The sequence below is a fragment of the Trichechus manatus genome, unplaced genomic scaffold, assembly GCF_000243295.1.
Source record: "Trichechus manatus latirostris isolate Lorelei unplaced genomic scaffold, TriManLat1.0 scaffold00109, whole genome shotgun sequence".
In the NCBI taxonomy this organism is placed as follows: Eukaryota; Metazoa; Chordata; class Mammalia; order Sirenia; family Trichechidae; genus Trichechus; species Trichechus manatus.
Genome location: NW_004444045.1, coordinates 5988204 through 6015919, shown reverse-complemented (window position 1 = coordinate 6015919; position 27716 = coordinate 5988204). Strand labels below are relative to the sequence as shown.

Below are 27716 nucleotides of genomic sequence, written 5' to 3'. Positions count from 1 at the left end.
AGTGTTTCCAACAAAAATGATCAGAAGTTGAGTTTGTTTGAGAGAAAACAGCCTAGAGACATACGGAAGGGAAGAAAATTCAATGTAGGCAGAGCACAGCACTGGAAGTCTAAGAAGAATTACCCACAAATCGGGGCATAGTTCTTAACTCCGTAGGAAAAGCTGACTGCTTTCGTGATGATTGGCAGCTTAAGTCAATATATGTGCACCACCTGGCAGACCCACCAAAGAGGCTAAGCGCATGAATAAAACGTCAGTAGTGACCCAAAACATGACTGCCTTGTGTCAGAATGGAAAGAAAGCATTCTGTTTAAAAGCAAGATCTAAATAAGGCACTGCCAGAAAAGTTTCACCTGCCTCTGGGGAATCTTCAAAGAAAATAACCAGTTTTTAACTGAAGAAATATTAGCAATAACCTTGAAAACTCTTATCAAAAATAACTGCCTGCACGCTACTAGGTGATGATATAGGGACTCGGTGGGAGGGAGGGGTCATTAAATTTATTAAAGACATTGATGTCTCCCCAAGTGCTTATCTGAAGAAGACAAAATTAAGATCACTCAGCAGTTGAAGTCTGTGATGTATTATATCAGAATTTATAACCACTGCAGTATTTCTAAATCATTACTCTCCTATGATGGGGTCAGCATTCTGAATATTACTCAGGGAAAAGGAGCTATACATGTAAGTAAATAAATGTGGAAAATGCAAATAACAGTCCTGACAAAATAGTTTGGGTGGTGGGGTGGGTATTGGATAGCAATTGCTCATGGTATCTGTGTGTCCAGCTGTTGAAAAGACAGAATGCAGCTGTCAATTTAAATGCAGCACTGTAGTTAACTTCATATAAGGCAGTGCTGAGAAAAGAAAGGAAATGTAAAACGAAAATGGAAAAATGTCGGTTTACAGAACCTTGTGTCTATCTGGACTTTGAAAAGTCACATCCTCAGGAGAGATTCCTCTCTTCAAGTACTATTCTACAGTTGGGAGGAAAAAAAAAAAATGTTTCTTCCCCACGTGAAGGCTACCTCCCTTTAGTCACAGAGGGAGGATGGCTGCTCAGCTCCACCCCTCTGTTAGCAGTGATAGCCTGAGAGGTCAGCTACCTCTCCTGCAATACCTGTCTGGTTTTCAGCATTCAGACCAAAAAGATAGCAGCACTGCATCAGGACAGCCACTGGAGGCTCACGCATAAATGCATTAAAACACCACACCTTTCCTTAAGCAATCTTAAAACTCTCCATGGGCGTAATTAACAATGATTTCAACTGCATGTTTAGATTTTAGGGGGGGTCAGGATGGTTAAGGAAGTATCACAAAAGGTGATGCAGAATCACAGAATTTTTGAGCTGGAGGCCAATTCTGCTACATTGCAGAGGTTAAACGATGCCCTCAAAGCAACACAGCTAATAAAGAAAGTGGTTTCAGGTGAAGAATGTGCCTCTTAGACAAGTGGATACAAGTGACCAAAGGGGCGGCTTCTGTCTGGAGGTGAGATGGGAAGACAGAGAGAGTTAGGAGCTGGTTGAATGTTCATGGGGAATCAGGGGCGGAGGGGAGAGTGTGCTGTCGCAGAATGAGGTGAGCGGTTGGGGTCTCATAACAATGTATGTAAAAAAAAAAATTCTTTATGGGAGACTAACTTGAAACGTAAACTTCATTTAATTACGACAATAAAAAAAAAAGTGGTTTCAGCTCTCAGTCTAGAGATCATTTGTCAATTACTAAGCACCAACTAAAGAAGGAGCTTTAAAATTACATTTTCTTTGTCTTACCTCTTCTGTCATTGACTCGCCATAAATAAATGGATATTTATCACTAACTAAATTGATTACACATTCTGTGCATTTTAATACATGAAGAGAAGTCTCTTAGAAAGTGAAGTATCTCATGTCAATCTATCATTTCCAAGGCTGACTGCCTATCATTCTGTGTGTTTTGTTTGCTAATAACCACGCACATACTTCTTGTAGCTTGTAAATATATCTTTTAAATACATAGCATTTATTAGACTATTGTGCAGCATGTTGGAGTAATCATTTTTCACATAAGTGGATCTTGCTGATAAGTAACACTTAGCAATTTCATCGCTGAAATTTTCTAAAGTTTTAAATGCTTACTATGGGCTAGGCAGAGTGCTAAGTGCTTTACATGAATTATCTCATGAGTCTTTCTAACAAACTTACCGCGTAGGTTTTATCTAACAAGTTCAATGACTAACCCAGTGTTATAAGCCAGTAGATGGTACAGCAAGGATTCAAATCCAGGTAGCCAACATATATCTAGCATTCAACCCAATGATTCCACTCCTAGGTGTTTAACAAAAGAAATGAAGCATGTCCACGCAAAGACTTGCATATGAGTGTTCACTGTACTTTTGTTTGTAATAGCCAAAAAGTGGAAACAATCCAAATTTCCATCAACAGGTGAATGGTTAATATCATCCCATATACATACAAGGGAATACTACTTGGTGATGACAAGGAACAAACTATTGATGTACACAGAGTCTCTGGGTGTTGCAAACATTAAGGCACTTGCCGCTAACTGTAAGGATGGAGGTTAGAGTCCACCCAGAGACCCCTGGGAAGAAAGGTGTGGCAATCTACTTCCAAAACGTCAGCCTTTGAAAACTCAATGGAGTACAGTTCTACTCTGACACGTACGGGGTAACCATGAGTCAGAGCCAATTCAGCAACTGGGTATTGATGCAGACAACGACATGGAGGAACCTCCAGATAATTAGGCTGACTGAAATAATGCAGATCAAAAAAAGAACATATATGCTATGAATATATGAATTTCTAGAAAATGCAAACTAATATATAGTGACACAAGGCAGATGAATGGTTGCCAGGAAGGGGAGTGCAGGGTAGGGAGCGATGGATTCAAAAGAAACAAGAGAAAACTTCTGTGGGTGATGGGCCACTATAGTGGTTGTGACGAAGAGGTGACTACCATACTGAGGGGTCTATCAGCTGCTAGAGAAGCAGCGGCCGTAGTCATCGACTTTGGTTTCTTTTCTTTTTTAACTCATTCACTGGGCTTAAAACAAGCCTCCTGGCCTTCCCAATATAACTGGCCTGTCCTTTAAACTGTTTCAAATATCTTTACAGGCTTATGAATTAATTGTAATATTTCCCACCTCCTTATTTTCTCCCTGTATCTTCTTTTCTCTGTCTCTTTGCATTCTCCATCTCTCTGCCTTTATATCTGCCCCTCAAAAAATTCCTCTTTGGATAACAACTCCTCAAAAAAAATCAGGATGAAGATGATCTTAATTTAGCAAACAACAAACAAACAATCCCATCAAGAGCAGACTTAAGCAACCCTAGAAAGCACTTAGAAGAAAGGAAATGAAGCTGCATTTATTTTTGGTTTCCCTGGGGGTAAAATGCTTTACTGTGCAACTGTGCGCTTCACTTATACAATCATCTTTAAACTCACTTATCACTTTATCCAGATTTTGTATAATACAGTGAAAAAAATACACTTGGAAGCCAAAGCATCCACACATTAAGGAGGCCCGTCAGGGCTCATATCAAGGTCAGTTTTATAGGTTTCTTTATTGCAGCCCCCAGCTACGCCACTATATGTAATCAAAGTCAGGCTGGTTCATATCATCTTATGTATATTTTAGATTTTCAAACTCAGGGTTAGAGGCCTAAATGTATTTTGTTCTTCAAACATTCTGAAAAAATGACAGAGGCCCTGCAAAAACGTATCTAGATTGGATCTAAATGGAATTATACCACTATGGCTGAACTGAAGATCACTGGAATAACGCAATAGCTATTTGCCCAGTAACTGTGGTGCATCAGCCAGCAGTTTTGAATTATTTTTCCAGTCACCACTTCTGGTTTTATCCCCCGGAGTTTAGAAGAGATCTTAGAACTCATTTAAACCTGCTCTTCACCCCCATTTTAGAGTGCCCAAAGAAGTGATGTGGATTACTGAGGTGGCAAAGCTCAAAGTGGCATTGATGTAATTCAAATCTTTACCTTCTAATAATAAGTCTAGTGTTTGTTTCCATAAAATATAGTCTCACTCTGTTATTTATTTTTTAATTCAGAAGCATCCATTAAGCAATTAATATGTAACAAATACTACACAAAATCATGAAAACATAGTATGAACTAGGGTTAAGGACCTGGACTCCGGAGTCTGAGAAAATACAAGTTTGAATCCCAGCTTTATTACGTACTATCTCTGCGACTTTGGACAAATTACCAAGTGACTATGAAACCTTAAAGAAGTTACTTAATGCTCACATTTTATTTAGTGCTCTCATTTCTAAATGTGTACAATCAGGGTCTTTGTGAGGATTAAATGAGATAATGCAACTGAAGCCTCAGCCCAGTGCCTGGAATTTATCCAGTATTCATCAAATGTTAGCTATTATTATTATTACAATTTGAATAAAGCACGGCCCATACCTGCTCAAGTGCTAGCAACTGTTGAGTCTAGAAGCAAGCACAGAAACCATTTATGATACAGACTCAGCTCAGTACAATAAAACAGGCATGTGCAAAAGGACCCAAACCAAACCCACTGCCATCGAGTTGATTCAGACTCATAGCGACCCTGAAGGACAGAGCAGAACTGCCCCCATAGGGTTTCCAAGGCCATAAATCTTTATGGAGGCCAACTGCCACATCTTTCTGCCATGGAGTGGCTGGTGGTTTCCAACCTCCAATTTTTGAGTTAGCAGCAGAGCGCTTAACCTCTGCACAACCAGGGCTCCTTCCAAAGGACACAGAAGAGAGTAAAACCATTTATGCTGTTTAGGGTGAGTTCTCCCTGAGCCAAACTGAGTCGACTCCAATTATAGGATTATTTATGTATGCATGTATTTTAACACTGTTCCAGTTTATTGCAAACATGGTGTTGCCCTAATACATGGAAATAAGTCAGAGAAGACGAAACATATAAGCACGACTGAAATAACGAGGAAGATTCTAGCCAGGAACAGGAGGTAATGACAGTATTCAGCATTTTTCTGGTGCTTGTCTAGTCTCTCGTCTCATTAGAACTCCAGTCTAATTTATTGCTTGCAGAACTGAGGTCCATTTTTTTTATCCTTTTTTTTTTTTTTTTCAGATATATGGCAAACCAATAAAAACCAGGAAATTTGGAATATTCTCTACCTACACTACATTTATATGCTGAAGGAGGCCTCTTTTTTTAATCAGAAATATATAATCTTCTTATATGGCAGAAGCCCTGGAGAGTACAGAACGGTGGGAAAAAAAACTAGGACTTGTTAAGCGCACAATTCCAAAATCAAATTCTGGCTCAACACTGAACAAGTTATTTGACCTGAGTACAATTTCCTATATAAGACAGAATTAATAATATCATACCAGTGACTGTGATGATTAGAGAATATAATACATGTAAGAGATTAAGCAGAGTACTGACTCTTATTAGATAATAAATGACATTCACTTGGAATATTAGTTTATAAGAATACAGCAATTAAACTCCAACATTCTATCCACTAATAAGGCAAATACTTTACTCTCAACTATTATTGTACCTTTCAGACCACCAATCTAAAGTTCGATGTATTGAGGGAAGAAAAGATTGCAATGGGAATTACTCTATCTCCAATGAAAGTAACAGAAAAGAACTCAAATAAAAAACATAGGAAGCATTTCACGTATTAATGAATAATATTAAGAAATTTGCTTTAGCTGAGAGGGCAAATTCAGGTTAGCTTTGGAATCTTCTTCACTCTAGTCTAATAAGGAGCCTTGGTGGTATGGTGGTTAAGCACTTGGCTGCTAACCGAAAGGTTGGCAGTTTGAACCCACCAGCTGCTCCACAGAAGAAAGGTGTGGCAGTCTTCTCCTGTAAAGACTACCAAAAAAACCAGATCCACTGCCACTGAGCCGAGTCAATTCTGACTCAAGCCACCCTACAGGACAGAGTAGAACTGCCCCACAGGGTTTCCAAGGAGCACCTGGAGGATTCAAACTGCCAACCTTTTGGTCGGCAGTGGAACGCTTAACCACTGCACCACCAGGGCTCTCCGTAAAAATTACAGCCTTGGAAACCCTATGGGACAGTTCTACTCTGTCCTATAGGGTTGCTATGAGTCAGAATCTGACTCGATGGCAATGGGTTTTGGGGTTTTAGTCTAATATTAAGAGTTAGAAAGGGGAACTCAACTGTATTTTCTCTGATAATAACAATCAATATGAATAAGACTCATTGACTGCAAAATATCTACTTATAAAATATTCTATACAAATAACAGGTGATGAATAAGGAGGATTTTAAGATGCAATCTTACATAGATCAAGCCTGGCATAATTTCTGTTTACAGCAATATACACCTTCCTTTTTAAAAATTATCATAAAACCACAATATGAATAATATCAAGTAGTTTGCAGATGTTTACATTCTTCCTAAATTTTTTTCAAAACTAAAAGAAGAAAGATAAACATATCTCCCTGCCTGAATCCTTTTAAACATCTAACTATCTGAATATCCCTACAAACCCACTAATCATGTCCACGGTCCCGCTTAGATCATACATTTACTCAGCATTGACCTCCTTCCTGTGGATCCTCTATGCCAGTCCAAATCCGTGTTGCTTTCTCTGGAAGCCATAGGTTGGATATTTTAGGTGTTTGTAGCACAGATAACATAGTCACACAGCACTTGAATTTGAAAAAAGCTTTGAAATTGGCATTTTAAGTAGTAGATTGGGGGAGGCAGTGTGGTTTAGTGGGAAAAGCGTTGCATTCATATTAAAAGTATTGGTTTGAATTTTGGCTATCTAATCTTGGGCAAAACATTCCTTCTCTCAGGCGACCATCCTAATCATTACTATACTTCAGAGCAGTTTAGAGACTTAAATGATGTATCTGAAATCTCAAAGTTTAAGGCCTAGCATACAGTAGGTATAATTAGGGTTACTGAATCTAAATCAGAGTTTTAATAAAATAGCGTTCCCTTGAAGTCCTTCGTCTCTTAACTTTAACAAAATTATTTATAAAATGACATTCTTCTACTCAATAAATATGTGTTGAGAACATGTTGCGTTTAAGGCACTGTCCAGATGGGAGGGACAGAGCAGTAAGTAGCAGAAGAGGGGATGAGGTAGACCAGAATGCAATCGAGTTCAAAGGTGCTCTAGTCTGAAGGTGACAGATTTTGTGACAGGTCAGATTTGAAGTGCAATAAAAGAAAAGGGTTAATGATGACTAGCAGAGAAATTAGGGTGATGGACTTAGCGTTAACTAATTTGGAGCCCTGGTGCCACAGTGGTTAAGAGCTTAGGCGCTAACCAAGAGGTCAGCAGTTCAAATCCACCAGCCACTCCTTGGAAACCCTATGGGGCAGTTCTATTCTGTCCTATAGGCTCGCTATGAGTCGGAATCAACTAGAAAGGCAACGAGGTTTAATATGGGAAAGATGGAGATGGGGGAAGATAGGTTTCAAGAGGGATACGCTGTTTTGAACATATTCACATACAGACAAAGAAAATAAAAATGAAAAAGCTACACTCCACAAAATAAAAACATGGAGAACAATATGACTTTGTAAGTAAACGGATTCTGCAAACTCACTCATCACGATCAGAAAATACAACAGTTGAAAAACGAGACTAATGCAAGAGTGGGTGTTTTAAAGCAAGGGTTTGAGGCAAGGAGATGCAAGAAAGACAGAGAGAGAAAGACACATAGAGAGTAATGAGAATATGTGTGTGATTGGGGGAGAAAACAAAAATAGAATACTTCCCAAATGTATTATGAAAGAAGCAGTTCACCTCGACGCTTATACGGTGAAGGATACCCCTGTGGCCTAAAAGAGTAAATGCAGTTCCTAATACAGACTGGCTGCCTTGAAGAGAAGCTTATGCACTGGTCCAATCTAACTTTATTAAGTTTATGTGTGATGTCTGAGGTGGTGTACTAAAATTTTCTCTCAAATTCAAGCCTTAGCTGCCTTGGGGACCCCTATGTTACATCAGGAGACCCAACTCCAGCTGCAGTTTACATGAAGGGAAACTCATAGGCACATTTTTGAAGTGTAATTTGGGTAATAGAGTGGGGAGAAAAATGAGTTTGAGCCTATGCTGTGACTGGAGCTATTAGCTAACAAAGCATAAACTGAGCCAGGGTCCCTGCCAGGAAATAAATGTCAAAAGTCTTGCTCAAAGCCAGTGTTTAGACTTGACAATAAAAACACAAATAGAACTGCAAATGATGATTTAATTTTATTTCCCTGTGGAGGATAGAAGTGTTCATTGTCTAAACTCAGAGCCTGTGATTAAAAGGCTTTAACCCAATACTATCTATGACTTTTCAAAGGGATTATCTACATACATATCTTAATACAGCATTAAGCTAAAAAAATTTTTTTTAAAGAAATCAATATTTGCTAAAAGATAATTTCTAGGGTATCTTTCTTTCCTTCAGGAATTTTAAATTCCTTTACGAATGCATACATACACAATAAATGAGGAGTGCATCCCTGAGGTTTTTGGGGGTCACCCAAATCTTTGCTGGCTTTCATATAGTCAAACGAAAGAGACCATCCTAGCATTTAAATAGTAGAAATATCCGTGGAGACCTCTCTTTACCTCAATTTCCCAGTCACACAGACCAAAAATAAATAAATGAGCCCGCCGACTGTCATCTGTCAAAGATCTTCTTATCCTAATCTTCTGTGAATTATTTCTCTACGTAGTGTGTCTAACAGCTGTCACTGAGAACACCCAAATCTTGAGGTTCACACTTCTGATAAATGACTCTTGCAACATACATGCGAAATCAAGTGACCAGCTGGGAGCTCAGACCTTTAACTCAGGCTGTCTCCTTCAATCCATCACTGTGGACCGGAAGAGAGTCATAGTTCTACCACAGCAGACCATGCCAGGCTAGGAACGAGCAGTTGCAGTCACTTCAGCAGTACAAGGATCAACTTTCCAGGTCCCAGCTGCAACAGAACATGGATAAACATCCTTTTCAAAGGGGACATTTGCACAGTCAATGAATAAGAGTGAGTTCAAACACTGGCCCTGGCAGAGTAGCCTTGCCAAGCTCCCATGTGGTCACAAAGCCTGGACTAAAGAAGAGTTCTCTGGGACAAATACAGACTTTGTGATACTTCTCATAATTTGTAAATTGTCTCCTGGATGTTGGGGTGAAACCAGCTGTATGCAAAGACTACTGACTGGCAACAGGTTAGCAAGCACTCAACATGGGAAGCACACAGCTGAGAAAGCATTCCAGAGCAAAGAGACTCACTATCATCATTTGGAAAGGCCATTTAGTCCATGTAAAAATTAAGCGATACAATTTACATAGTTTCAAGTGAGTGAGCTGTATGCTCATCACTGAAATCTCCTTTGGGAAGCATGGTTTAGAAAATATCATTACGACTATACATTGCAGAACTCAGTGGGCATCTAATTTTAATAGGAGATTTCTCCTGTTCATCTTTCTGCCCAGGTGCTTGGGTAATGTGCTCTCGGTGCTTTGCTGTTCTTGGAAAAATGACCATTTCCACTAACTTAGACAAATTTCCCCCACAACAGGTCAACCCAGTAGGGATGAATGTTCATTACAACTCCACCGAAGCTGAACCTTAAAAAAAAGGGAAACATGATGCTACTTCTGGGATTTTTTGAGCCAAACACATCAGCATATCTGCCACTGCCCAGGACCTCTTTGTTGCCCACCTCTAGCCCACTGGCGAATCCTGACTTCACAGAATTTTACCTCAGAATCAATGTTATCACAGTGCTGATGCCTTTTTTGTTATTTCTTTTCCACTTGAAACCCTGCTTCTGGGTTTCTGTGATTCTTCTGCTTCTTAACTGCCACCTTGGCCTTTACCTTGCCATTTAAAAAGCTTTCTGGTTTCTGACCATCTACCTGGACCTGGACCTTCTCCACCTGCCTTCAATTTCCCTGTCTAGTTCCAATGTGGTACTACAGTCTGATGTTCAATCTGGTTTCTTCATAATCTCAGGGAAATGCACATTTTCAGGTTAAAAGGGACACTGCAGGACACCTAGTTTAAACCTACCCAATACACAGCTGCCTCTACAAAATTCCAGTCAAAGGAACATTGTGCTTAGGCCTGAATATCTCTGTCATGAGATGCTGCCTTCCTCACACAAAAATCTAGTCTGTAGTAAGAAATTTGGTAGAAAATCATTTTTTATATTGAATTTAAATCACCTTTGAAGTTTTTACCCATTGGTCCCATTTCTAACCCTTCAGGATAAAACAAAGTGGAGAATAAGGAATACAGACTTTCAAGGCTAAAAGATCCAAGTCAGGATCCTGGTAGCACCATAGTACTTGCCGTATAGATAGCCTTGCAAATATTATGCAAATGTTGAGCCTCATTTTCTTCAACTACATACTGAGGAACTGTGATATGATTTTTTTAGTGAAGATTAATTATGTTCTGTTAGTGCCTAGTACAGGGCCTAAAACACAGGGGATATTAAGTAAACATTCCTTGCTTTTCTATTTCCTCTTCTTCCACATGAGCGCCAGCCTCTCAGATGGGTGAGAGCTATCATATCTTTCTTAAGCAGTGTCTTTCTCCATTTGCTTTAACCATTTCTAAGGCAACTTCGTTTCATAGTCCTTAATGCTCCTGGTTACTCTCCTCTGAACATGAACATATATTTAAACATAGTACCCAGGACTAAATGCAACACCTCATGTGTGTTCTGGCCAGGACACGCTAGAACTATCACTTCCCTTGATACTGATATGATGTTTCTAATTATACACCCCAAGTTCCCACTGTTGACTAACGTGGCTGGTGCCTGATCACTCAACACAGGCTCCTGCCCAATCCTCACTCCACCTTATTCTTAGGTTTCTCAATCTCACCTTTTCTGCCTGTTGCTTGTCCTGGCGCTTGTACCTCTTGACCTTTACTACAACACCACTTATCATCCTCTTAAATTTTCACTGGTGCTCTGAGGATTTTCAGCCAAGAAGCCATTCCAAGGAGTGTGATTCAAGTTAAGCCCCTTTTAAAATAATCACCAGAAAACAACAGTTTTTCTGTCCTCAGATCCCATCCTTTTCATGTATGTGCTTTAAAAATCGGTTTTGAAAATTTACTGGTGAACCTTTAACTCCAAAGCCCCAAATACTTTATTCGTTGATCTCGTATCTTCCTGACCAACAGAGATTGCTTTATCATTCCCCTATCAGGCTTAACTGTTTAGCCCTGATTCCCAGGTTCTCCCATCTCCTAGGTCATTATCAATTTCAACATTTTGTGAGAACAACCCACTTCATCTGGAACCTTTAGTCTTTCCAAGGCTTAGTTCTACTTTGAGAACCATGACCATCCCCGATGTAGGCGTGTCGATAAAGGAGATGATGAATGTTTGTTACTCAGCACAATGTCTGGCACGCAATAATAGTGCTAGTCTTCCTGCTCCTTCCCCTCTCCTTTTTTTTATGCCAGTGCCAGGGAAAAGGGGGCAAGAATAGTCCTTAGAGGAATAAGCCTGCTTCACAAACACTGTCCTGGGACAGGTGTGCCATGTCTTCTGCAGCACAGAGAAGTAACTAGCATTCACTTCTTGTAACAAGCAAGTTGCTAATTTGATAGAAAAAGCCAGCTAAATCTGCTGCTTCCCTCATCATATAATATTCATTTTCATTTAGCAACACGGCCATCTCATACTGAAAATTAGTTTTGAAATTTTAATTGACAATATGTCTTTACTTGGTAACCACAAACATTAAGTGTAATCATTAAGATAGGCTTTCAATGAAATTAGCAAACGGCTGAAGTTACCTATGAGAAGTTTACATAAAAAGTTGCTCAATAAAACAAGTAATAATAATAAAAGCTAATATTTGCACAGCACTTTAGAATTTACAAACAGCTTTTTAACGCCTACATTATCTACTTTAAAGTCTTTAAAACAGCAGGAAAACAAAAGTTGATGGCTGAGGATAAGCAATCTGATCAGAACAACTTAAATTGTATATAAAATTGGGAAAAGGTTTTTTCATTTTTTATATACTTTTTGTTTTTAAATCTCCAAGTGTCTTGCATGGTACTTAGCATACAGTAAGTATTCAATAAATATCCATTTAATGAATAAATAATTAAATGACTCATCATTATTCTTACATCTATCTAGGACATGGCATTCTCTCAAGGGCTCTGAACAGGGGTTTTCTTGTGCAGAGATGGACAATTCTGCCAGCCTGAGAGGCCCATGAAGGCAACAACTTTGCTATTTATCATCTTTGTATAAGTGGTTAAATGTACATAGAGTTTAATAGGATAGATTCTGGAGACATACTGCTTGGGTACAGATTCAGCTCTGACCACATGACTGACTTAACCTTTCTGTGCTTCCATTTATTCATCACTAAAATGGAGATAGTAAGCATACCTGCCCCATATGGCTTTCCAAGGACGAACCGATTCATATACATAAAAGTGCTTAAAACAGTGTGGTATCAGTAGTAATATGTTCAGTGCCCAACACAATGCTTGGCACGATTAGCTGCTAAAGTGATGTTTAAAACGAATGAACCATCAGACTTGTTTCTACTTGGGAGAAATGTGTGTTTTTCACATTTTATATTCTCTATAATTACTCAAAAATGAGAAAGAGTAGACTAGAAGGTGGGCAGACAGGGAATTTTGCAACTTATTAAAGATGGTACATTGCTTTTCCTTAGAAGTCAAGTGACTCAGAGGAAAGGTGGTGTCAAGTTGAATCAACAAAAACATAAAGATACAAATTAGAGAACATACACACTGGTCTGTTGAGGCAAAGCATACACCACGTTGCCATTGAGTCGATTTCAACTCATTCTAACTCTATAGGACAGAGTAGAACTGCCCCCATAGAGTTTCCAAGACTGTAAATCTTTATGGAAGCAGACCGCCACGTCTTTCTCCCATATAGCTGCTGGTGGGTTCAAACCACCGGCCTTTTGGTGAGCAGCTAAGCATTTAACCATGACTGTACCACCAGAGCTGTAAGTCCAGGGCAACTGGTTTGGTTTTTTGAGGCAAAGCCTACTCCTGATTATTTCCTCAAAATGGTCTCAGGTCTCATAATGGCTGAAAAAGGCTTTTCTAATTAAGTTAAATTCATGTAGAAAAGGAAAATAGGAAAACAATAACATGTCAAGTATTTTTCTTAATACATCACAAATGGAAATGATGTGATGAGTCCCTCTCTACCTCCTTTGATGGGTGGTAGTACTTTGCCATTTAGATTAAATATTGCCTGATTCTATTCTGATATATGTGAAGGTCATATTAGCCCACTGTTAAACCTTGATTGCCGAAGCTGAAATGCCTGAGCTGAAATAAAAAAGACTAAAGATACATCATCAAGAAATACAGCTTGCTTAATGGAGGGACTTGCTGCTATAACTAGATATTATATGGCAAAAAAAAAAGTGCCGTATGATTTGTCTGTTTAAACCTGTCAATCCACCCTCTTTGGAAAGTAGTAAACTCATCAAATCATTATAATGATTTAGAAAGATCATTTAAGAAATTGTAGGTACTGAGCCAAAACCTTGTGCCATGATGAGGAAAAATTAGAAGCATTAAGTTACCTATAAATAGGAAATCAACATATTAACCTTTACTTTATTTAAAGAGGCAGACACAACATGCATTGCAAATGAGGGACATTCACAGGCGCCTATTTCCTATTCACATCATTAAGTCCTCCTGAGGGGTCGGAGAGGGGATTAAAGCACACTGTTTCATTTAGCCTCCCTGGGGAATCCAAAAGTGTATTACCTGAAAGTAACAGCTTGTGGCAGGCAGTGTGAGACCACAGGTAAGAGGGATGTACCCAAAGCAGATGCTCATCCCAAGAAGGTAAGAAGGTGAGGATGTAAAATAAAGACTCACACATGTTTCGTCTTAATCAGTTTAGGAGGTGGTCTGTTAGAACAAACCCTGTTTTCTAATTTGAAAGACCAAAAAAAAAAGAGGAAATCCTCTCATTTGCTTTCAAGTCTTTAGATAAGAAACAAGAGCTGTTAAATATTTAGAATTTGCCGTGTCTTTGAGAAGTAAGCAATATATGCCAGTGCAGTGGTTGAGCGTTTGGCTGCTAACCAAAAGGTCAGCAGTTCAAATCTATCAGCCACTCTTTGGAAACCCTAAGGGGCAGTTGTACTCTGTCCTATAGGGTCACTATGAGTCGGAATCGACTTGACAGCAACGGGTTTTTTTTTTTTAATTGTACTTCAGGTGAAGGTTTACAGAACAAATAGTTTCTCATGAAACAGTAGTACACATATTGTTTTATGACATTGGTTAACAACCCCATGACATGTCAACCCTCTCCCTTCTCGACCTTTTTGTGTGTGTGTGTGAAAATATACATAGCCAAAGATACACCATTTCAAAAATTTCTACATGCACAGTTCAATGACATCGACTACGCTCTTCCAATTGTGCTGCTATTCTCACTTTAGATGAAGGTTTACAGAACAAAATAGGGTTTGCTTTTTTTTAAAGAAATCCTTGACCAAGTAAATAAATAACTCCTTCAAATAAGGCTAACTGTTAACATATGATACTATGCAGTTCTCTCACAGTGCTCATTAATCTTTTTTTTTCCTACAAACAACTCATGATTATATAAATAATAATACCAGCTAACACCTACTATGCTCAAGGCACTCGGCTGATCATTTCACATGTATGTTCATCATTTATTCCTCACAACAAACATGTGGAATAGATACTGTGGGTTTTTGGGTTTCTGCTGCAAAATGGGGATAAAAATACTCACTAAGCAGTTCAAAAGTCTTAATTCATTGTGGTATTGTAAAAGTTGCAACACAGGGTTTGTTAATTAGCATAAAAGCAAAAATAAAAAAACCTAGTTGATGTCAAGGAGATTCCAACTTATGGAAACCACATGTGTTTCAGAGAAGAACTGTGCTCCAAAGGGTTTCAAGGTTACAACCTTTCAGAAACAGATTGCCAGGCCTTTCTTCCCAGGCACTTCTAGGTGGATTTGAACCGCCAACCTTTCAGTTAGTACTTTAGCACATAACCATTTGTGCCACCAAGGGACTCCTAATTAGCATATGGGATGGTGAAATGAGTGGTGATTGAGATCTACAAAGCCAGGAGACTAATACCTTTCAAACAGCAGGTACAGTACAGAGCCCTGATGACAAAGAGGTCCTCAACTTCAAGGGAGACTCTGGCCCTTGATCTGCCTAAATAGATAGCTTGTCCAGTTATCAGTAAATCATCGAATCCGCTACAGAGTTAACCTCTATGCCCAAGGCTTGCTGCAATGCATGAGGACAGACTCAGACTTCTGTGAGGTCACAGAAGCAGATCAGGCAGTAGTTTTTGCCTTGCTTACTAACAGATGTTTGTAGGTTTGACTGAATTTGCTGTAAGACCTGCTATCATTATAGCCCACTACCCAAAAGCTAGTGGTGTGGCAGGGGGTATGTAGTCCTCCCCACCCTTTAGTCCCAAGAGGCTACTGATATTTTCCAAAAAATTTGACAAATGTGAAGGGCTATCTTGTCTTTAGTCACGTTATGACGTTTCAATGACATCTGAAGCTAATGGCCAAAATATAGCCCATTCCCTTCTGCCTTCCTCAATATGTAAATTGAAATCAATTTACCTTATTGAAGTCTAGTGAATCACCATTTTAAAAGTGGAAAAGGCAGAAGCTCAAGGAACGCAAGTGATAGTGAAATGGTCTTCACTGAAATACACATTACAGGGAGACAAGAACCTATTGTATCATAGGGAAACAGATATTGCTATTAAGGAATACAGATTAATCTGACCTTTATCTAAGTGCCCATTATATCAAGGCTTCAGACAGCCTCACATGCAGCCATTAAAGGTTCATGCAACAATAAAAACAAAACGTGGTCTACTGTTGACAAGTAGAGGAGCAAATTAAAGATGCAGTCTGGAAACTGTAACAAGTCAACAGTGTCAAGGTTTGTGGGGGCAGAGGGAGACATGTTCAGGTTGCTATAAATGAGATGTTAAGTTGGCCTTGAGGGTACATTTTAACAAGCAGTTATAATGTGGTTGCACACCTCATACGGGGTAAAAACATCCAGACATTACCGCCATACTTGCGCCATTGAGCTCACAGATGCCTCGTCAGCTTAAAGTAATTCACACAGACAACATATGGTTGTGAAATGCTACTACTGGGGATCATAGAATCCTTTATTTTTCTAAAGACCTTAGGGAAGAACAGATGACTGTTGTTCAACTACGACACTCCTAAGTATTAATTTTTGTCTATTATTGGGATACACACTCAGACACACTCCGAGTGGATATGGTACAGCTTATTTCAGACAACTAGGCATTTGTAGGCTTCAGTATCCAAAGGTCTCTGGTCAAAATTTGTATTCTTATCGAGAATGTGTACCCTTTAGCTTAGAATAATAAAGAAAATCCTACCCAGTGGAAAGTTACTTTCCTCCATCTTTAAATGCCATCAAGCTACAGTTCTCAGGTGGAAAAGAAAATAAACCATAACTACTAAACATGTACCTACCAACATCAGTGGTAGTTACACTGGTAAGCATTTAATGTATACAACAGGTTTTTATCCTAAAACAACCCTAAGACGCACGTATCATTAAAATGTTATGGATGATAAAACAGGATTAAATGCTAAGATACCTGCCCCAGGTCACACTGTTTGTAAGAAGTCAGGCCTGCTTCAAACACAGCAGTGTCTGACATCCAAGTTTATCCCTTGTGTATCTATCTTAGGGATTTATGTATTTATCATGTGCTTACTTTTTATACTGCTTGTAAAACATATAATCTGCCAGTTTCAAAACTCTTAAGGGCAGGCGAACGAGAACTAGTACTATGGAGCTTCACTAAGCACCAGGAAGGTAACTCCTCTTTATATATTAGCCCATCTAATCCAGTCAAGTTATTTTGACATTTATGTAGAATTTGCGCTTCAGTCTAGGCAGGGCTGGAGAAAGAACATGGAAATGGCAGTAAAGTGATAGGGTATCTCCCAAGAACTTGGAAGTGAAGGAAGTTAGGTTGCCTTCTGAGAGTTAAATAGTAAAATAAAAGCAGAGACATGTCTAGTCCTTTTCAGAGAGAGGCTATCTCCTACATCCAACAAGATTTGAAAATATATTAACATGTAAGAGGAAAAAAGGGGTCAATCAGAAGGCAGGATAGTCAGAACCGGAGTAAAAAGAAGACAGTCACTAAAGCAAGTATTCACGGAGCCTATCCTCATACTGGGCAGAGTGTGTGTACCCACTCCCAAGAACAAAGCTGTCTTGCAGGCAGAGCCCTAGAGTGAAAATGGACATAAAAGGCACTATTGCCCTAGTACCATGACATATTTGACAATTATCAATAACTGCTCTCAATCTAACTTCGAGCTCACCAAGCAATCTGGCTTTACAAGTCAGTGGAGGCAGGAGAGAGTGCACATACTAGGTTGATGGGAATATCTACTTTGCCTGGTGGTTACATTTCTCCTTGTGAATTGATGAGCATTCTGTTTTTCATCTGTTAGTGCCTTTCAAGTTGAGTTACTGTGATTCAGCTTTCTTAGTCGAGCATACCCTGATATAATTTTTGGACTGTTAAGCAAAGGATTATACTTTTAACCATTAAAAATTCACCAAGACATTGTTTTAATGGCCTTCGTGGCCAGTCAGCTGCTGGTTATCTGGTTACTAGAAATGTCTCAAATGCCTTGTTTGAAACATTTACATACAGCTTATCAGGAAGAGGTGTTATGTATCAGCAGATGGACAGAGTTTTTTATTTTTGATGTAACAGGTATACCAATTCTCTAATGATACATAATAAAGGGGGGATAAATTAATTTAAACTATTATGGGCCACTGACAAAGCAAATGTTGAGGGAAGATGCATTGGGCAAGAACTAGAAAGTTCAGTTATTTCCTTACTCTGCCAACCAGTCAAATAATCTTGGAAAAGTCATTTAACTGTTCTGAGCCTCAATTTCTTTATCCATAAAATGTAGAAATTGAAAAATATGCTAAGGCTCTTTAATCTCTAACATTCTCTTACTTTAAGTTGCGATGTTAGCTTCTCTGCAAGTCAGAACATTTGTTTTGTGCTAAGATGACTTCATTTTCTTTCAAACATTGGCTCTCTGGCTGTCACAGTTGTTCTCAGTGATTAAAGGGATGTCCTCTGGTGACTCCTAATCCTGCCAACCCATCTGACAGAATATTTCCTGAAAATCCAAAGTAATATAAGCAATGAAGAAAACTGATCTCCACAGTCCCTGCATTATCTTGACCTTACTTACTCACTACATCGAAATGCAGGCTCAATAAAAATGTAACCTAAACAATTACACTCTCGATTAAATCTGTAGTCATTTTCATTCAGGCTCACGTGAACCATACCAGAAATCAAGAGGCCACGAATCACTAAATCAAATAAGATACCAAATCCTCTCTCATTCTTTAGCAGTTAGGGCAATATATCTGATTTTTCTAAGATGTGAGTAAGTCAGAATTCTGTAAAAACACATTTTCACACCTTGTGCGTTAGTCTGGCAGATGGACAATCACAAAGAAGTACTGTATGCACTGAATAAGCACCTGTTGGCGTAGTGGTTAAGAGTTCAGCTGCTAACCAAAAGGTCAGCTGTTCGAATCCACCAGGCGTTCCTCGAAAACCGTATGGGGCAGTTCTACTCTGTCCTATAAGGTTGCTATGAGTCGGAATTGACTCGACGGAAACGGGTTTGGTTTCTTTTGGTTTTATACATTTAACTTATAGAGACAGAATGGGGACTGACAACTTTAGAAGGCCAATTAACAAATATATTCATCAAACTCCCTTTCACACTTTCATTGTCAACTCCAATCATTTATTTATATTAACTAAAATCTTCTGTCTTCTTTGCGAGTGGCCATCTAAGATGCATCAATTGGTCCCAAACCATCTGGAACAAAGGAGAATGAAGGACACCAAAGACACAAGGAAAATATTAGCCCAAGAGACAAAAGGGCCACATAAACCAGAGACTCCATCAGCCTGAGACCAGAAGAACTAGATGGTGCCTGGCTATCACCAATGACGGCCCTAACAGGGAACACAACAAAGAGTCCCTAACAGAGCAGGAGAAAAGTGTGGTGCAGAACTCAAATTCACGTAAGAAGACCAGACTTAATGGTCTGACTGAGACTGGAGGAACCCTCGAAGCCACGGCCCCCGGATGCTCTGTTAACCCAGAACTAAAACTATTCCCAAAGCCCACTCTTCAGACAAAGATTAGACTGGACTATAAAACATCAAATAATATTCATGAAGAGTGTGCTTCTCAGTTCAGTCAGATACATGAGACCAGTTGGGCAGCTCCTGTCCAGAGGCAAGATAAGAAGGCAGAAAGGGACAGGAGTTGGTTGGATGGACATGGGAAAGCCAGAGTGGAAAGGGAGAGTGTGCTGTCACATTATAGGGATTGCAACTAGTGTCACATAACAATATGTGTGTGTGTAAATTTTTGTATGAGATGTTAACTTTAGCTGTAAACTTTCACCTAAAGCACAATAAAAAATTACATCTTCTGCCTTCATTAGTCATCATTGCATAACAAATAAGGTGACAGTAGTTCCCTAAATGTGTTACAAACTTACAATTCTTGCTTCTCCCAAGCAGCTACTAACACCCAGTCACTAGTGTCATATTTATACTGAATTTTTTAAATGATATTTCTTTAATTTAAATAAACTAAAGCTATTCAACTACCACTACCTCAGATCAAGATTCTGTCAGCATCCTATTATATTAATGTACCAACTAGCTGACTGGTTAGCGTCTTTCCAATCTTGTCCTCCTATAACTCATTCTCCATCATGCAGCTTGACTGATCTTTCTGAATGTAAAGCTGATCATGTACATCTTCTGATCATTCTTCTTCAGTGGCGTCCAATGTCCCCAGAATACAGCCCAACTTCTTACAATAGCATACAGTGTTCTTCATGGTCTGCACCAATCTCCTCTCCCCTATGGAGCCAGCAGAGCACAGTGGGTAAGAATCCAGCTCCAGAGTCCAATTGTTGGCTGCAAAATTGCAAACCTACCACTTACTAGTGTGTGGTCTTGAACAAATTAACAAACCACTCTACCTCAGAAGTGACTGGGGTTGCCAAAAACAGCATCCCTTTGTTGGAATTGTTTAAGTATTAGTAGATAACAAAATTGGCCACACATTCTTTCCCTCCCCTCAAGAGGTGAGTCATTTCTCGAACTCTTTAATCTAGGTTGGTCATGTGACATGCTTTGGTTAATAAGGTATTAGCAAATGTGCGTGCCATAAGTAAAGGCTTGGAAAGTGCTTGAGCACTGGGATGTACCCTGTGGCTGATCTTGGAATCTTTTACTGTCATGTGAACAAGCTTGAGCTTACCAACTGAACGAACAGACACACATGTCCCAGTCATCTCCATTGCCCCAGTCAAAAGCAAAACAATTCCCAGACATGTGAGTGAGGTCATTCTAGATCATCCAGTTTAAATGAAGAGCCAGCTGAGCACAAGAGAGCAAATCAGCTGAAATCATCCAAGCTTGGCCCAGATCAGCAGAATCACCCAGTTGACCCATAGGCTCATCATGATTGTTGCTTTAAGTCACTAAGTCAAGGGCTGTTTGTATATAACACTACTAAATGAACTAATACATACAAAACATTTTAAAAGTACTAGATACATATGAATGTAAGCTATTATAATCATTCTAACTCAGTGGTCTCTACCTCACATTCTGTTTCTACATGGGCCACTTGTATTTGCAATTTCAGAATGTATCATGCACTCATAACTCTTGGCCTCTCTACAGTTCATCTACCTGGGATTTCATTGCCCTTGTCCTCACCTTGGCAAACTCCTATTTCTTTTAGATTAACTATATCCTCTTTCAGGGAGTATTTCCTGACACCATTATGTGGTGTTACATGTACCTTCTTTGAATTTCAAGAACTCTACGTTTACTCCATTGTAGCATTTCCATACTGAACAGTTATTACCTATTGATTTATCTCCCACACTCTTTTACAAGCTCAAACAGGATAGGAGTTATACCACTACTGGGTATTGGTCCCAGTTTAACTTTAGACTCTTCTTTACTATGGTCAGGAAACTCTGGTGGCATAGTGGTTGAGAGCTACGGCTGCTAACAAAAACGACAGCAGTTAAAATCTACCAGGCGCTCCTTGGAAACCCTATGGGGCAGTTCTACTCTGTCCTATAGGGTTGCTATGAGTCAGAATTGACTTGACAGCAATAGGATTTTTTTTGGGTTTTACCATGGTCAACTTTATCTAACCAACCAGAGTTGACCCTCTAAACAAAAGTTATTTGTGTCTCAAGCTTCAAAATGTTTTCAAATAAACTTCTGTTTGGCCTAGACTACCTTACTATTGTGACACAATTAAAAATTAATTATGACTTTACATATATTCCTATTAAATGTTACCTCATTTGTTCAGACCATTGTTCCTATTAAATGTTTTGTGTTTTTTGTTGTTTTTTTTTTTTGTGGGAGGGGGGCTTAAGCTTGTCATCAACATTAGCTCCCCTTTTAAAATGTGTCTCATGAACATGATGCACATATTTTCCAGATCCTCTCATCCAAATGTTGCATAAAACTGGACAAAATTTTCCTGACTTTTTAAGGCTATTATAAATCTCCCTCAAGAAAAACATCAGTCGCTCACGTGTATTCTAACTGTGAAACTACTAACTCAAATTGATCAAGCTTGTGCTTCTTCATTTTGATCAGAATATGTACAGAAATAATTCATATAATTTGTAGAAATTTAGATAAGGCATCCCTTATTCTAACTAACCAGAACCTCTTTCAAAAAATGAGATAAGCTAGTTTGGAATGACTAGCTTTTAATTAACACATTACTATGGTTAGTGACCACCACATTTTTTTCTGAGTGCTCAAAAGCCATCCGTTTAGAAATTTTGACTAGAATATTTCAAAAGAGAAACTGTAATAATCTATTATTTTCAAAATCCAAATGTTCCCTCAATTTAGAAAGCTAGAACCTTTTCAATCTCGACACCTTTCATGTGCTCAATGAAGTGTAAAAAATTTAACAGTACTTAACTTCAACACATCAATTCATATTAACAGAGGTTATAATATAATAATGTTAGCTAAATTTACTGAGCTCTTACTGTGTATCAGGCTCTGCTCAAAGTTTTTTAGGTATATAAACTCATTTGATCTTAAAAACAATCTCATCAGGGTTGTACTATTATTAAGCCTGTGAGACAGATGTGGCAGTCTGCTTCTGTAAAGATTTACAGCCTTGGAAACCCTACGGGCAGTTCTACTCTGTCCTATAGGGTCACTATGAGTCAGAACAGACTCAACGGCAGTGGGTTTGGTTTTTTGTTGCTGTTGTTTAGTTTAACAGATGAAGAGACCCAAAAACCCATTGCCATCAAGTCAATTCTGACTCATAGTGACCCTATAGGACAGAGTAGAACTGCCCCATAGGGTTTCCAAGGAGCACCTGAAGAATTTGAACTGCCGACCTTTTAGTTAGCAGCTGAACTCTTAACCACTACAACACCAGGGTTTCCACAGATGAAGAGATTAAGGTATAAAATGTTTGAGACTTGCCACTCACAAAGCTCCTAAAGGGGCAGATGTAGGCCTTTAACATGGGCAGTCCTATCCCCGAATCCATCCTCTTAACGACCGTGGGGGTAACAAAAAGAAACAACTCAAATAAGTTTCATCTCTGACATCTGGAGTAATCTATCAAGCCTCCTGCCTGTACTTTCCCATTCAGAAGAAATATCAGTGGAAGACCATCCAAAGAGACTGACCATCTCTGGCAGGAAAGATTTTTGGTTTTTCTTTCTTCTAGTAAGCACAAAACTTCCATGTGGAATGGGATAATTACAGTAATTTTCGATCACTTGGGACAGGGTTCTATTTCATTTCATGGAAGAGAAAATCTGATGAGCAGTCCACAATATGCTCAAATGTTTTCTGTACTGCAGTTCAGCACAGTCAAACACAAACCACCATGATATTAAACAGCATTATTGTGCGCAACAAGAAAGAAAAGATTTCCATGAACTATATCCCTCTACATAAATATTTGAATGGATGCATCAAATTTGCAATTTTCATAACCATACATTCCTTATATTTTAAGACAATCACAGTGCATACTAATGACATATTATAGGTGTACTACAATAAAATATATATCCACTAATACCTATTTCAAGAGCCCTGGTGAAACAATGGTTAAAGCACTCGGCTGCTAAGCAAAAGGTTGGCGGTTTGAATCCACCAGCCACATCATGGGAGAAAGATGTTGCAATATGCTTCTGTAAAGATTTACAGCCTTGGAAACTCTATGGGGCAGTTCTACTCTGTCCTATAGGATCACTATGAGCCAAAATCAACTCAATGGCAGTGGGTTTTGTTTTGGAATCCCTATTCCAGTGGTGGCTGTTATTCTCCTTTTAAGTAGAAATTTCCATTGAATATTAATTCATTACTCTTTTCAAACAACCTGTTTAATTAATTTAATTTGGTTACTCAGCTGTTTGACATGATCATCTTGCCATCGGATAAATTGTCAAATAAGTGCATATTGATACATTCAAGGCACTCTACTGGTTGAGGAGGGGACTAATTAGACAATTTAATTTACAAAGCGAAAGAGTGAAGAAATGTTAAGGCCCATTACTCACTGCAGGCTAGTCAATTCTGACTCATGGTGACCCCATGTGTTTCAAAGTCGAACTCCTCCACAGGGTTTGCTTGGCTGTGATCTTTTTATAGCAGCAGATCACCAGCCTTTCTTCTGATGCTGGGTGTGTTCCAACTGCCAACTTTTAGGTTAATAGTCAAGCTCAAAACGTTTGCACCACCCAGAAACCGTAAATGTTAGCCAACAGTAACAAGTTAGTGGGAGTTTATATCTGTGGAATACTGTCCTATGCTGAAACACTAAGTGTTCAAAAAGAGAAAAAATCAAGGCAAATTCAACAGTTCCTTTGATTTCAGTGACTCTGTGCTATGATCTGATATCCCTTCTAAGACAGCTGGTGTCACTGGAGTTCATAAGTATTCTGAGATGCTAATCAGTTGTTAGGAAGCCTATTGCATACGTCAAAATTCATTTAAAAATATTACCAAGGGTGACAAAGTCATCCTGATTCCCTTCAAAAGATCCTTGTATGTAATTTCCACACCTAATAATTCTTAGTTGGGGAGACGAAGTTGAGCTTCCTTGCATTCTTCCCAAGCTTGAAATGTAGTCTGAGCACAGAGGAAGACATTAACTGATACACAGGACATTAAACTTGAAAGCTACTGAGGAAAAGTGATTTTTTTTTTTTTTAATCTTGGCAGAGAATGTATTCTGGACATATCTTCAAATGTTTGACTTGCCTACAATAGTAATTTCTGACATTTTCAAACGGTAGTGAATGCTACAGGCAGTAAAAGCACAATTACATATTTGACAATTATGTCATCCTGGTTAAACATTTTGGATATTACTGTAAGCTGTGTCAGATTTTGCCACAAGAGGTGTTTTCAGAAGCTGGGCGATGACAGCAAGGCATCACAATGATTTATGGTGCTTGTGACAGCATTCAATTAAATTGTTCTTAACTGATTTTAATTAATTGAAAAACAATGTTAGTTTGGGAAACATGGTTTTCCCTTCGAGGATGAAATACTGATTGAATGGAGCACAGCGCTAGCATAAAAGCCCAGAATTAAAAATAATGAGGGAATTTTAAAAAAAAACAAAAAGGTGAGGTCTTTTTTCTATTGCTCTAGGAAACAGAAGGATATATATTATATCAATGTATAGTCTAGGAATCTTGATACAAGAGTTACTGATAGGGCAGATTAAAACATACTCCACTAATTTTCATTGAGGACTTAACATAAGGTTCTCTTCCTTGCACTTCTCAAATAGCTTTGATCTGTTCTCCTTGTCTCCAGGGTCCTCCCTCTCTACCCTTCCTTTACCCATCTCCTCAAATCACTTGCCTCGCAGGTTAGTGCTGAGGATGTGATATAAAGTATTTTAAATTCTATACAATTTCAAGCATTTTAATATTGTTACTAAACCACAGCTCAAGAATCATGCCTAGAATACATACTTGCTGAATATTTACTGAATGAAACAAAGGCTCTCCACCGTAACCTATATTGAGTTTGCTCTCTGGCAGGCAGTGCTCTAAGAGATTTACACTCACTTATTGCATTTAGTCCTCACAACAGCCCTATGAAGAAGGGGATAGTCATATTTTTGCTCTGTTGTTGTCGTTGGGTGACTTAGAGTTGATTTTCAACTCATGGTTACCCCATGTGCTACAGAGTAGAACTGCTCTATAGGGTTTTTTTGGCTGTAATCTTTAAAAGAGCAGACCCATAGGTCTTTTTCCTATGCAGCCATCCGGTGTTTTGAACCTCCAACTTATAGGTTAGCAGCTGAGACCTTAACTATCCCTATTTTAGAGATGCAGACACAAATGTTTTCTGAGGTTAAGTAAATTGCCCAACACAGATTATAGAAAACTCAGGCAGGTCTAGCAGCTGAGTCTGACCTTTTGAAATCAGTACATTATACAAAGACCTGGAGTTAGTAAACCAAAAAAGAAGAACACGCTCAGCATTACTAAAACTGAAAGAAGTGAAGAAAAAATTCAAACACCAAGTTGCAATATTGAAGGAGTCTACGGACAAAATATTGAACTACACAGGAAGCATCAAAAGAAGATGGAAAGAATACACAAAGTCACTGTACCAAAAAGAACCAGTCAACGTTTAACCATTTCAGGTGGTAGCAAATGATCAAGAACCGAAAGTACTGAAGGAAGAAGTCCAAGCCCAAGCTGCACTGAAGACACTGGTGAAAAACAAGGCTTCAGGAATTGACAGAATACGAATTTAGATGTTTCAACAAGTGATGCAACACTGGAAGTGCTTACTCATCTATGCCAAGAAATTTGGAGGACAGCTACCTGGCCAACCGACTGGAAGAGATCCATATTTGTGCCCATTCCAAAGAAAGGTGATTCAACAGAATGCAGAAATTATGGAAAAATATCATTAATATCACACACAAGTAAAATTTGCTGAAAATCATCCAAAAACGGTTGCGGCACTACATCAACAGGGGCTGCCAGAAATTCAAGCCAGATTCAGAAGAGGATGTGTAAGGAGGGATATCACTGCTGATGTCCTGTGAATCTTCGCTGGAAGCAGATACTATCAGAAAGATGCTTACTGGTGTTTTATGGACTATGCAAAGGCATTCAACTGTGTAGATCATAAGAAATTATGGATAACATTGTGAAGAATGGGGATCCCAGAACACTTTCATGTGTTCTTGGGGAACCTGTACAATAGACCAAGAGGCAGTTGCTCAAACAGAACAAGGGGATACTGCGTTGTTTAAAATCAGTAAAGGTGTATGTCAGGACTGTATCCTTTCACCACGCTTATTCAGTCTGTATGCTGAGCAAACACTCTGAGAAGCTGGACTATATTAAGAAGAGCACAGCATCAGATTGGAGAAAGACCCATTAATAACCCACGATATACAGATGACAACCTTACTTGCTGAAAGCGAAGAGGTCTTCAAGCACTTACTGATGAAGATCAAATACTACAGCCTTCAGTATGGATTACACCTTAACATAAAGAAAACAAAAATCCTCACAACTGGACAAATAAGAAATATCATGAAAAACAGAGAAAATGTTGAAGTTGCCAAGGATTTCATTTTACTTGGATCCACAATCAACACCCAGGGAAGCAGCAGTCAAGAAATCAAATGACATATTGAACTGGGCAAATCTGCTGCAAAAGATCTCTTCAAAGTGTTCGAAAGCAAGGATGTCATTTTAAGGACTAAGGTGTGCCTGATCCAAGCCATGGCATTCTCAATTGCCTCGTATGCATTTGAAAGCTAGACAACAAATAAGGAAGACCAAAGAAGAATTTATGCATTTGAATTATGGTGTTGTCAAAGAATATTGAATACACAATGGACTGCCAGAAGAATGAACAAATCTGTCTTGGAAGAAGTACAGACAGAATGCTCTTTAAAAGTAAGGATGGTGAGATATAGTCTCATGTACTTTGGACATGTAATGTGGAGGGTCCAGGCCCTGGAGAAGGACATCATGCTTGGCAAAGTAGAGGGTCAGCAAAAAACAGGAAGTCCCTCAACAAGATGGACTGACACAGTGGCTGCAACAACGGGCTCAAACATAGCAACGACTGTGGGAACGGCACAGGACCTGGCAGTGTTTCGTTCTGTTGTACATAGGGTAGCTATGAGTTGGAACCAACTTGATGGCACCCAACAACAACAACATTACGTACAGGCCACTGCTCATGTCACTCCTCTGTACAAAATGGCTACACAGCATCTATGGTCCAAACTCATCGGCACAGTGTCTAAGACCTTTTAAAATATTCTCTGAAATAATCTTTTCAGCTTAATGACCCTCTACTTCCCTATACGCATTTGCACATTAACCCTTCGGGCTATCTGTAGATATCCACACCTGCTATGCCATTCACTCAGTCTCAATTTCCCTATCTCGCCCCTCTTTTACAAAATCATATTCAACTGTGTAGACCTGTTTCAAATACCTAGCTTTTCACAGGTTCTGTTCATATTTAC

At 38.9% G+C, this 27716-nt stretch overlaps 1 protein-coding gene across 1 annotated transcript in view; it reads right to left on the bottom strand.

Annotated features, from left to right (window-relative positions):
- Positions 1-27716, bottom strand: part of UNC5D (unc-5 netrin receptor D) — a 678804-nt gene that overhangs the window by 571544 nt on the left and 79544 nt on the right. The window lies entirely within an intron of this gene.